The sequence below is a fragment of the Pseudorca crassidens genome, chromosome X (genome assembly GCF_039906515.1).
Source record: "Pseudorca crassidens isolate mPseCra1 chromosome X, mPseCra1.hap1, whole genome shotgun sequence".
Lineage (NCBI taxonomy): Eukaryota > Metazoa > Chordata > Mammalia > Artiodactyla > Delphinidae > Pseudorca > Pseudorca crassidens.
Genome location: NC_090317.1, coordinates 43,203,892 through 43,216,451, shown reverse-complemented (window position 1 = coordinate 43,216,451; position 12,560 = coordinate 43,203,892). Strand labels below are relative to the sequence as shown.

Here is a 12,560-nt window from a genome sequence, read left to right as displayed (position 1 = left end):
GCTCAGATGTGGAGCAGTGATGTATTAGGGGTGGGGAAGCCTTTAGAAGCCCAAGAATTTTGGAGCAAGACCATAGGAATAATTGGGAGCCAGCAAGACACAGAAAGGGGAGAGAACTGTGGGCCAATTGTAAGACCCACCTATGAGGGCAGAGCAGAACATGTGCTCCATAAGGGCAACTCACCACCAAGAGTTTTGAAGGGAGCGGGCCTGAGCTGTGCAATTAATTTCTCCTTCCAGTGTCACTAATCAGGTAAGTCGTTCCTGTGATAGAGAAGAAATGAGTGTATGGAGAGTCTAGAAGTGTTTTGGTCATGGATGCCCCTTCATATAGAAGAAGTTAACAGGAATGGAGGATTAGAATTCCCCAGGACAAACCAATGTATGGTCCAACTGACTAAGTTTCTGCCTACTAAATAACTATAATATTCTAGGCCTGCTTTCTTTAAATAATTCCCAAATTGCCTAAATGGCATTTATTTTGTGTGTTCCTCGATCATTCAGTCACATGATTACAGTCAGTCTCTTAGTTTTCTGCCACAGATGGCTAACTGCTTAGCATGGCCTGTGATTTTACACGTTCACCCTCTGAGGGCTAGTTCACCTTCAAAAACCCTAGGACACCTCCCTGAGTTTTGTTATACTGATACTTCCTTCCTGTCTCATTTTAACACAAAATTCCTGACGACAGGCACATGCCTTGTTACAACAACGTGGGCAGAATTTCGCCAACCGCCCGGGTCCCAGTCTAGTGCCTCTATTTCTCCGGTGGCAGCCTGAAGAGCAAAGGTACTCTGCTTTCGGCGAAATCCAGGGTGTGGATGGATGGCTGTGAAGAGGCATTTCCGATGTAGAGAAACAAGCCTGCGCCTCGCGGTTGCCATAGAAACCTGACGTCAATATGGCGACCGTGACGATTTTTTAATACAGACGGACGCTGCTTGATGAGAGAAGCAGGTTCCGCCTTCAGGTTTTTGGGACTCAGCTGAGAGTGTGGGTCCGTGAGGTGCGGGCTGGGCCGCCCTGGGGTGTGGGGAGATAAAGGGATCCACATCCAAGTCACCTCTTTCCCGCTTTGGGGCTTGGTGCCTCCGCTTTCTCGTAGGTAAAGCCATTGGGGTCCCGCCCAGCCCCAGTGGGTGCGGTGTCCTGCTCCAGGGGTGTCCTGGAGCCACTTTCCTTCTAAAGGCAGGGGCGCGGGAGGTGAAACAGGTAACGACTCTCTGAGCCTCAGCTTTCCCCTCTGTAAAATGGGGATAAGAATGCTTTCCCCACAGGATCGCTGTGAACGTTTAGCGATAACACGTGAATAAGCCGATGGTCCTGTGGTTATTGCAGGAGCATGAATGTCTGTATGAATTCAGGCCACTTCTTATTCCTTTTCCACTTTGTTCTTAGGGGACATATGAGGAAAGGAGAAGAAAAAGGCCCTGGTGGGAAGCTGATTGTACCTTCTGGTGGTTAGGATCACTACCCAGTTGTTTCACTGTCATTGTCACTAACCCAGTGCTTAGCACGGTGCAGGGCACACAGTTACACCAGTAAAGCATGGTAATTGCTGGATCTGTCTCTCCCTGTGCAGCTCCTCATGCCGATGGCCTTGCTCATATCAGGTGTCTGAAGGGGGCAGGTTCTGAGGATCTGTGTCCTGATGGCTTCTGAAGCTTCTACTCCAGATTCAAAGGCAACAGTCTTCAGGAGAACCCAACAGTTCACATCTTTATTTGGTTATGCCGCCTGGCTCAAGTGAGTTCACAGATCTGATAAAAGCATGCTGTGGAATAGCTCTTGTGAGGTTCACATACTAGCCTAAAAGTAGAGAAGCTACTTTGATCTTATCATGGAAGAAAAGTTTTAGCAGGTGGAACTCCATTCTATCAGCAGCTGCATGCTTTGTAATAGCCCTTGAGGTCCATTAGAAATGTCTTCTTTTGTCTGAAAGCAATTATTTGTCCAGTCTGAGGGAGGAACTTGATCTTTAACATGCATTTGGAATAAATATACCTAAATTGTTCTCACTGGGTAAATATTATTCAGTGATTCTCATGTTTCTATCAGGTGGTTGTTGAAATATGCATTTGGTTAGAAAGTCTTCCTAGCGATTTGAGATTGTAATATAGTTTCTTCCCTGGAAGCCATGTTTTTATCTATTCTATAATGAAAAGTTTTAAGAAGGCAGAAAATTTCCAAATGTAAGTTTAAAATATGTTTTAAGAATTTATATTTTTAAATAATTACTTTAGAGTGTCTTATTAATCTGCTAAAATAACCAAATACTCTTAAATATAGTTACGTTTACTTTCCCAGTACATAACAGTTTCAGCTCTTTATTACCTGGCCTCCCTCCCCTCCCTCTGCAGTGTACCGAGGTAACCACTGAACTTCTCTCACTATAGATTAGTTTTCATATCCTGGAATTTTATTCAGATGGAATCATAAAGGTTTTTTTAGTTCATTGGTTTTGGTTTGGCTTCTTTCATTCAGCCTATTTATTTCAGATTTATCCCTTTTGTTGCATGTATCAATAGTTCATTCTTTTTTATTGATGACTAGTATCCCAGTATACAGATATACTGCAATTTGTTTGAAATTTGTTGTTGTTTTTTAATTATACCTCCAGTGAATATTTGTGTATTAGTTTTTGCATGGACATATGCTTTCTTTCCCTCAGGTAAATACTTAACAGTGCAGTGTCTGGATCATATGGTAGATGTAAGATGAACATTGTTAAGAAACTGCCAAACTGGTTGCACCATTTTTCATTCCCTCCAGGAGTGTGTGAGAGTTCCATCCTCCACAACCTTGCCAATGCTTGGGATGATCAGTCTTTTTAATTTTAGCCACTCTCATGTGGATGTAGTGGTATCAGATTGTAGTTTTAATTTGCAATTCCCTAATGATGTTGTTGAGCATATTTTCATGTGTTTATTTGCTAATTCTATATCTTCTTTGGTGAAATTTCTATTCAAAAATTTCCCCCATTTATTTATTATAGTGTCTTTGTTTTCCTAAATGACTTTTGATAGATTTTCTATATTCTGGATATAGGTCCTTTGTCAGATATGTAATTTGCACATATTTTCTCCCACTCAGTGCCTTGACTTTTCATTCTCACACCAGTATCTTAGGAAGGGCAGTTTTTAACTTAGAAGTCCAGTGTATGTATTAGTTCACTTATGGATTATAGTTTCGGTGTCTCATTTATGAAATCTTCACCTAACCCAGGGTCACAAGGATTTTTCTCCTATATTTCGTCTAGAAGGTTGATAGCTTTAGAGTATATTTGGGTCTATGATCCATTTTGAGTGGACTTTTGTGTATAATGTGATATGTGCGTCACAGTTTATATTTGTGTATATAATATCCACTTGTCCCAGCACCGTTTGTTGATAAGACTTATCATTTCTCCACTGAATTGCCTTTGCCTCTTTTTCAAAAATCAGTTTTCCATGTATGTTTGCATCTATTCTTGGACTCTTTATTATTTTCCTTCAATCTGCTTATCTACCTTGATTCCAATACCACACTGCCTTGATTGCCGTAGGTTTATAGTAAGTCTTCAAATCTGGGAGTGTTCATCCTTCAACCTTATTCTTTTTCAAAGTTGTTTTTCATAGTTCATGGCCTCTGCATTTCCACATGAACTTCAGAATTGGCCCATAAATTTCTTTTAAAAAATATTTTCTAAGATTTTTATTGGGATTGCACTGAGTATATAGATCAGTTTGGGGAGAAGTGCCATCTTAACAATACTGAATCTTCTGACCCTTAAAGACAGTTGTCTCTCCATTTATTTAAGTCTTCTTTAATTTTTCTGAGCAATGGTTTGTAGTGTTCAGTACAGGCCTTGCACATTTGTGGACAGATTATCCATAAGTATTTCAGACTTTTTGATGCTATTGTAAAGAGCATTATTTTGTAAATACAGTTTTCAATTACTATATTTTCACTGAACTGTCAGCAGCCAAATGCTTAACAATAGCCATTGCAGGAACTTTTTGGTTGAAAGCACAGGCTACCCTAGGGTGGAAAAGCTACTTAATGCATAACATGCTTTTGACTGTGTTTCTATATCAGCTTTTAGACGTTATTGGCAATGTGCTGAAGCTAGGCAGGAAAATGTCATGGAGATAATTCTACATGACATCTCCAGAAAAATTAGCCACTGAAAGAAAATAGTTACGGTAGCTTTTAACTTCATGTGTGTGGTTAGAATTGAACCAATTTAATTGTGGGGTTCTTCTTTTCTGTCCCCCAGCAAGTCTTCCTCAATGAATTCCTGGGTTATCAGGTGGTGAAACAGACAGAAGGAGAGAGCATGTATGTATATGAGCATGTACGTTTGTATGTATATTGGGGAAGCTGCCAGGAATCTTTATTATAAGGAATACTTGAGATTAATCCTGTGGTCATGTCAGTCCTGTTAACTTCCTAGCACATAATTGGAACCAAATCACAGTGGTTGTTGTTCGTTTTTTTTCCAGCTTCACTTGGCCAGCATGGTTACCATGGTGACTCAGTGACTGCTGTGGGATTTGGCACAGCTTGAACATCATTTTATAATTCTAACCTGAATTATTTATTACTATGATAGTTGTCAAGTGTTGCTTTTCTGATTTGCTCATTCCTTTCCGTTTGTTCATTGAAATTTGACTGGAGGTAGAGCTTTCTCTTCTCTCTGTTTTAATATTTATATCAGTATGACTCATAGATTCCTATTTTGCTCAGAGGGCTACCATCTGATGCTATATTTATTTTGATGCTCAAAATGTCCCAGAATTGGCCAATAGAGGTCGCTTTAAGTTGGCTTCTGTGTCTATTTGACACCTCCTTAGAATTCTTTGAACATGTACTTTGTTCTCTAAACCTGAGTATCTCCTAATGTGTAGAAAGAAAATTATGATCCCCACCTCAGAACATCCCTTTGAGGAACTGAAGAGAAAAAGTCTGATAATTACAGCCTTCAGTGTGTGGCACCTATTAGGCCCTCAGCAATGTTAGTTCCCCATTCCAACTTTGCTTACTTCATTCTGTCAATATGATGCCTCTGGCATTACCATAGTAGCATGACCTCCAGGGAGAGTACTTGGACATGTAACATAAGCAGGGATAAGCGCACATGTCCATGACCTGTGAGCCTCAGTGTCACTGCTGTGTGTGCAGAGGGGGCTGTGTGATGGAGCTGGGGAAGAGGAAGAGCATCACTGCACAGCTTCCAGTGAACTGAGAGGGAGCAGGCAGAACATCCTCACCTCTTCCCCTGTGTTTCATGTACTTTCCCTTCATCTCTCTTTCCTCTCTATTTCATGTGCTGTCTTATCTCCTTACAGTGGAACATCAGAGAAGGGTGTGGACTTCGAGTCCCAGGAGCAGGATCCAATAGAGAAGAACCAAGTGTGATGTCGAGTCTACTAGATAGGTTCCTGGAACAAGAGTGTAAGGTAAGTCACCACCCTTCCCTCCATTGTCTTCTATACATCAGGATAACAGTACTCAATGTTTCTGACCACCCAGGAGTATTGTGGGCTTTAGGTATGAGCCCATGTGGGAAAGCAATCTGTGCTCATAGGTGGGAGGGAAGGACCAGTGCACTTTCAAGTAATAACATTAACAGATACACCCCAGATATCATAGAACTCTGCATGGTAGGCATTAAATTAATGCTACACAAATGTTAGCTGTTTGGGTCAGGATTTCTCCAAGTGGGATCCTCAAAGCACTTCATTAAACTCACTTGGGGTCTTGTTAAAAATACCAGATTCCTGGGTCCACCCCAGGTCTGCTGAATCAAAACCAGGGAGGTAGAATGTGAGGTGTCTACATTTTGAGTAACATCTCCGGTGTTTCTGGTATTCATCCCATTTTAAACAGCTCTGCTGCAGATTTGCAACAAACACTTCTTAAAATTTTGAATCCTTTAATGTCTAATTTCCTTGTCAACTTCTCCTGTACCTCAGTCTTAAATATTTGTCTCTGCTCCTATATGTCAAATAGGTAACAGTTCCTTCATGTAAGTAATATTTATTCAGAGATTTATATGTGAAGCACTGAACTAGGCACCGGGGACACAGCACATAGAACAAGACAGGCAAGGTCCCTAGTGACATGCTCTGATTCACGTGCTCTCAAGGCAACTCTGGCTGCTGTGTGGGGAATGGACTGGACAGGGACAGGATAGCTATGGGGATAACCGTTAGGAGAATTTGCAGGGTCCAGGGGAGAGACGAGGGTGGATCGGCCCTGAGCTGCAGTGGTGTGCAGAGGATGGGTGGCCTGGACAGGGCCTGTTGGAGGTAGGGCAGGAGGGGCCTGCAAGTGGGTGTGCACGGGAGGTATGTGAGGATAAGGCAGGATCCTGCATGGGACCTCAGCTTTATGTTTGGCCATGTGCAGAAATGGTGGTGTATTTCCTGAAATCAGTTGTTCCAAGTACTTTGAGATATTCTCATAATTAGTTAGGTATCCAACAGTGGTTAATAGTGAAAGTTAATGATACACAAAATCTAACATTTGATGAATAGGATTCAGTTGTAAGACTATTAAGCTTTATTAAACATATGTGTAAACTATAAAACTATAAAAATATCATATTGTCAGTATTTGTTTAAAGCAGCTAGCATTTAGTGAGCTGTTATTGTGTGCCTCGCACTGTTCTAATGGTTATGTATTAACTCAGTTCTCAAAGCAGCAGCCCATGACGTAGGGACGGTTGTTTTCCCCCTTTTACAGAAGCGGTAACTGAAGCGCAGAGTGGTTCTTTCAATCTCCCAAGATCACAGAGAGCCAGGTATCCCAATATCTCTGCAGTAGAATTTTTAAAATATTGGTATTCAGGGCCATTTATCCTTGTAAAGACCAAAACACAAAGCCATATTTGTTTAGAAACGTTTCGTCTTCTACAGTAAGTACTGCACAATCCCAATTTTATACATAAGGCAATTTCATACATTGAGTGACTATAAGGTGAAGTAAGAGTATTCCAACTCACACAGTTTATAAGTGGCAGAAGGACAGTTTGGACCTGGTCTGTCTCCATAGCCCACACTCCTAACCAATACACTTAGGAAGAAGAAGGAGACATTTGTTGAACTATGTCAGCCCATGATGGGTGATGTTAGGTTAGGGCCATCCATATCTCTTTGGGTGGAAACTATGCTTCGTTAGGCATTTTGCCATGTACCAGATGGTATTTATTTAATAAAAAGGTAATGATTATAGGAAAAAAATGTTAAAGATGAACAAAGCCAGACCCTAGTTAAAGTGGTAAGGACATATTTTAATCAGTAATATACTATTATGACAGGGAAAAGAGTCCAGCGTGAACTGACCCCAACTTCAATTTGTACAGAGGTGACTAGGCTTTTCAAAGTGAGCATGAGGGAAAAGGGAGGGGGTAAGTAGTGACCAATACAGCCAGGGAAGTAAAAATTACAAAAAACAGGAAAGGGGTGTTCATCCATGTGAAACCCATTTGGGTTTCTAACTGGCACTTGAATTCAAGTTAGATTTCTACCTTCCCACAGAGTCTGGGAGAGAAGGTCCTCTCCTCCTGTGTTAGCTGGAACAAATAGTAAATTGTCCTGGAAGGCTTGAGTGTTCTCAGACAATCACTTTAAGAGAATTTAGGGTCATCTTAGGGATGCAGCCTTGAGCTGTTAGAAACTACGTTAGTGTTTTGTTCAAGACTATTGGCCAGGTTGAGGCCTGGTTCAAAAGAGAGCTAAGAGGAGTGTAACTAGTGTTTGGTCAAGGAGAGAATCTTTTTCAAGGGCAATAATTATTTATTTATTTATTTTTATTGAAGTAGAGTTGATTTACAATGTTGTGTTTGTTTTGGTGTAAGCAAAGTGATTCAGTTTTATGCATATATATATATGTATATATTTGTTTCCATATTCTTTTCCATTATGGTGTATTATAAGATATTGAATATAGTTCCCTGTGCTATATGGTAGGACCTTGCTGTTTATCTATTTTATATACAGTAGTTTTTATCTGTTAATCCCAAACTCCTAATTTACCTCTCTCCCCCAACATCCCCTTTGGTAACCATAAGTTTGTTTTCTATGTCTGTGAGTCTATTTCTGTTTCGTAAATAAGTTCATTTATATTATATTTTAGATTCCACATATAAGTGATATCATACAGTATTTGTCTTTTTCTTTCTGACTTACTTTACTTAATATGATAATCTCTAGTTGCATCCATGTTGCTGCAAATGGCATTTTTTCATTCTTTATTATGGCTGAGTAGTACTCCATTGTATATATGTACCACATCTTTATCCATTCATAGGTCAATGGGCATTTAGGTTGCTTCAATGTCCTGGCTATTGAAAATAGTGCTGCAATGGACATAGGGGTGCATGTATCTTTTCGAATTATGGTTTTCTCTGGATATATGCCCAGGAGTGGGATTGCTGGATCATATGGTAGCTTTATTTTTAGTTTTTTAAGGAAGCTCCATACTGTTTTCCATAGTGGCTGCACCAATTTACATTCCCACCAAGAGTATAGGAGGGTTCCTTTTTCTCCACACCTTCTGCAGCATTTATTATTATTATTATTATTTTTGCAGTATGCGGGCCTCTTACTGTTGTGGCCTCTCCCGTTGCAGAGCACAGGCTCCGGACGCACAGGCTCAGTGGCCATGGCTCACAGGCCTAGCTGCTCCGCAGCATGTGGGATCTTCCCAGACCGGGGCACGAACCCGTGTCCCCTGCATTGGCAGGCGGACTCTCAACCACTGCGCCACCAGGGAAGTCCAGAATTTATTATTTGTAGACTTTTTAATGATGGCAATTCTTACCAGAGTGAGGTGATATTTCACTGTAGTTTCGATTTACATTTCCCTAATAATTAGCAATGTTGATCATCTTTTCATGTGGTTTTTGGCCATCTGTATGTCTTCTTTGGAGAAATGTCTATTTACGTCTTCTGTCAAGGGCAATAATTATAAAAACAAATGGATAAAGGGAATAATAATTATAGTTCCTATGCATTAGACAACTTGGATGTTAAAATAATTACTTGGACTGCCATTATGAATTATTTTCCCTTTTATGAACTCAAGGTGCTTTTCAAATGGGAATCACATTGCTCTGTGCTCTAGGCTTCACTGGTTGGGAGGCAGGGATGGTCTGATAGGTGAGGCCAGAGGAAAAATTCCTGGAAATAGGCAGCATGTACTCTTGAGTATGGTTCCTTTTAATCAACATGATGTATGTATGAGTGATTTACGTTACTGTCATCTAGAGTTGTAGATCATTCATTCTCATTAGTGTATAGTATATTATTACATCGTGTGGATATTTCATAATATATGTATCTGAACTTTTTATGATGGCCATTCTGAGTGTTGTCAGGTGATACCTCATTGTAGTTTTCATTTGCATTCCTCTAATGATTAGTGATGTTGAGCACCCTTTCATGTATTTGTTGACAATCTGTATATCTTCTTTTTTAGAGAAATGCCTATTTAGGTCTTCTGCCCATTTTTGAATTGGGTTGATTGATTTTTTGCTATTGAGCTACATGAGCTGCTTGTATATTTTGGAGATTAATCCTTTGTCAGTTGCTTCATTTGCAAATATTTTCTCCTATTCTTAGGGTTGTCTTTTTGTCTTGTTTATGGTTTCCTTTGCTGTGCAAAAGCTTTTACGTTTCATTAGGTCCCATTTGTTTATTTTTGTTTTTATTTCCATTTGTCTAGGAGGTGGGTCAAAAAGAATCTTGCTGTGAATCATGTCATAGAGTGTTCTGCCTATGTTTTCCTCTAAGAGTTTTAGAGTGTCTGTTCTTACATTTAGGTCTTTAATCCATTTTGAGTTTATTTTTGTGTATGGTGTTAGGAAGTGTTCTAATTTCATTCTTTTACATGTAGCTGTCCAGTTTTCCCAGCACCACTTACTGAAGAGGCTATCTTTTCTCCATTGTATATTCTTACCTCCTTTGTCAAAGATAAGGTGACCATACTGTGTGGGTTTATCTCTGGGCTTTCTATCCTGTTCCATTGATCTATCCTTCTGTTTTTGTGCCAGTACCATACTGTCTTGATTACTGTAACTTTGTAGAATAGTCTGAAGTCAGGGAGCCTGATTCCTTCAGCTCTGTTTATCTTTCTCAAGATTGCTTTGGCTATTTGGGGTCTTTTCTGTTTCCAAACAAATTGTAAAACTTCTTGTTCTAGTTCTGTGAAAAATGCCATTGGTAATTTGATAGGGATCACATTGAATCTGTAGATTGCTTTGGGTAGTATAGTCATTTTCACAGTATTCATTCTTCCAATCCAATCACATGGTGTACCTCTTCATCTGTTTGCATCATCTTTAATTTCTTTCCTCAGTATCTTAAGTTTTCTGCGTACAGGTCTTTTGCCTCCTTAAGTAGGTTTATTCCTAGGTATTTTATTCTTTTTGTTGCAATGGTAAATGAGAATGTTCCCTTAATTTCTCTTTCAGATTTTTCGTTGTTAGTGTAAAGGAATGCAAGAGATTTCTGTGCATTAATTTTGTATCCTGCTACTTTACCAAATTCATTGATTAGCTATAGTAGTTTTCTGGTGGCATCTTTAGGATTTTCTATGTATAGCAGCATGTCATCTGCAAACAGTGACAGTTTTACTTCTTCTTTTCCTATTTGTATTCCTTTTATTTCTTTATCTTCTCTGATCACTGTGGCTAAAACTTCCAAAACTATGTTGAAAAATAGTGGTGAGAGTCAGCACACTTGTCTTCTTCCTGATCTTAGTGGAAATAGTTTCAGTTTTTCACCATTGAGAATGAATTTGGCTGTGGGTTTATTGTATATGACTTTTATTATATTGAGGTAGGTTCCCTCTCTGCCCACTTTCTGGAGAGTTTTTATCATAAATGGGTGTTGAATTTTGTCAGAAGCTTCTTGTACATCTACTGAGATGATCATATGGTTTTTATCCTTCAGTTTGTTAGTATGGTGTATCACATTGATTGATTTGCATATATTGAAGAATTCTTGCATTGCTGGGATAAACCCCATTTGATCATGGTGTATGATCCTTTTAATGTGCGGTTGGATTCTGTTTGCTAGTATTTTGTTGAGGATTTTTGCATCTATGTTCATCAGTGATATTGGCCTGTAGTTTTCTTTTTTGGTGACATCTTTGTCTGGTTTTGGGGTCAGGATGATGGTGGCCTCGTAGAATGAGTTTGGGAGTGTTCCTCCCTCTGCTATATTTTGGAAGAGCTTGAGAGGATCGGTGTTAGCTCTTCACTAAATGTTTGATAGAATTCACCTGTGAATCCGTCTGGCCCTGGGCTTTTGTTTGTTGGAAAATTTTTAATCACAGTCTCAATTTCAGTGCTTGTGATTGGTCTGTTCATATTTTCTATTTCTTCCTGGTTCAGTCTTGGAGGGTTGTACTTTTCTAAGACTTTGTCCATTTCTTCCAGGTTGTCCATTTTATTGGCATATAGTTGCGTGTAGTAGTCCCTCATGATCCTTTGTACTTCTGCAGTGTCAGTTGTTACTTCTCCTTTTTCATTTCTAATTCTGTTGATTTGAGTCTTCTGCCTTTTTCTCCTGATAAGTCTGCCTAATGGTTTATCAATTTTCTTTATCTTCTCAAAGAACCAGACGTTAGTTTTATTGATCTTTGCTATTGTTTTCTTCATTTGTTTTTCATTTATTTCTGATCTGATCTTTATGATTTCTTTCCTTCTGCTAAATTTGGGGGTTTTTGTTCTTGTTTCTCTAATTGCTTTAGATGTAAGGTTAGGTTGTTTATTTGAGATGTTTCTTCTTTCTTGGGGTAGGATTATATTGCTATAAACTTCCCTCTTAGAACTGCTTTTCCTGCATCCCATAGGTTTTGAGTCATCGTGTTTTCATTGTCATTTGTTTCTAGGTGTTTTTTGACTTCCTCTTTGATTTCTTAAGTGACCTCTTAGTTATTTAGTAGCTTATTGTTTAGCTTCCATGTGTTTGTGTTTTTTACAGTTTTTTTTTCCTGTAATTGATACCTAGTCTCATAGTGTTGTGGTCAGAAAAGATGCTTGATATGATTTCAATTTTCTTAAATTTACCAAGGCTTGATTTGTGACTCAAGGTGTGATCTATCCTGGAGAATGTTCCGTTTGCACTTGAGAAGAAAGTGTATTCTGTTGATTTTGGATGGAATGTACTGTAAATATTGATTAAGTCAATTTGGTCTAATTGTCATTTAAAACTTGTGTTTCCTTATTTATTTCCTGTTTGGATGGTCTTTCCATTGGTGAAAGTGGAGTGTTAAAGTCCCCAAATATTACTGTGTTACTGTCGGTTTCCCCTTTTATGGTGTTAGCATTTTCCTTATGTTTTGAGGTGCTCCTATGTTGGGTGTGTAAATATTTACAATTGTTATATCTTCTTCTTGGATTGATTCCTTGATCATTATATAGTGTTCTTCCTTGTCTCTTGTCTTTATTTTAAAGTCTATTTTGTCTGATATGAGTATTCCTCCTCCAGCTTTCTTTTGATTTCAATTTGCATGGAATATCTTTTTCCATCCCCTCACTTTCAGTCTGTATGAGTCCCTAGATCTGA

The 12,560-nt window shown here is 39.1% G+C and overlaps 1 long non-coding RNA gene across 4 annotated transcripts in view; it reads left to right on the top strand.

Annotated features, from left to right (window-relative positions):
- The first annotated feature begins 931 nt into the window (after positions 1–931).
- Positions 932–12,560, top strand: part of LOC137216746 (uncharacterized) — a 50,628-nt gene continuing 38,999 nt past the window's right edge. The window contains exons 1-4 of one of the 4 annotated variants that reach the window (XR_010939840.1): positions 932–1,105; positions 1,583–1,746; positions 4,259–4,320; positions 5,331–5,441. This is a non-coding gene — a long non-coding RNA (uncharacterized lncRNA). The remainder of the gene's footprint in view (positions 1,106–1,582; positions 1,747–4,258; positions 4,321–5,330; positions 5,442–12,560) is intronic. The other 3 variants (XR_010939839.1, XR_010939838.1, XR_010939841.1) reach the window with 3 other exon arrangements.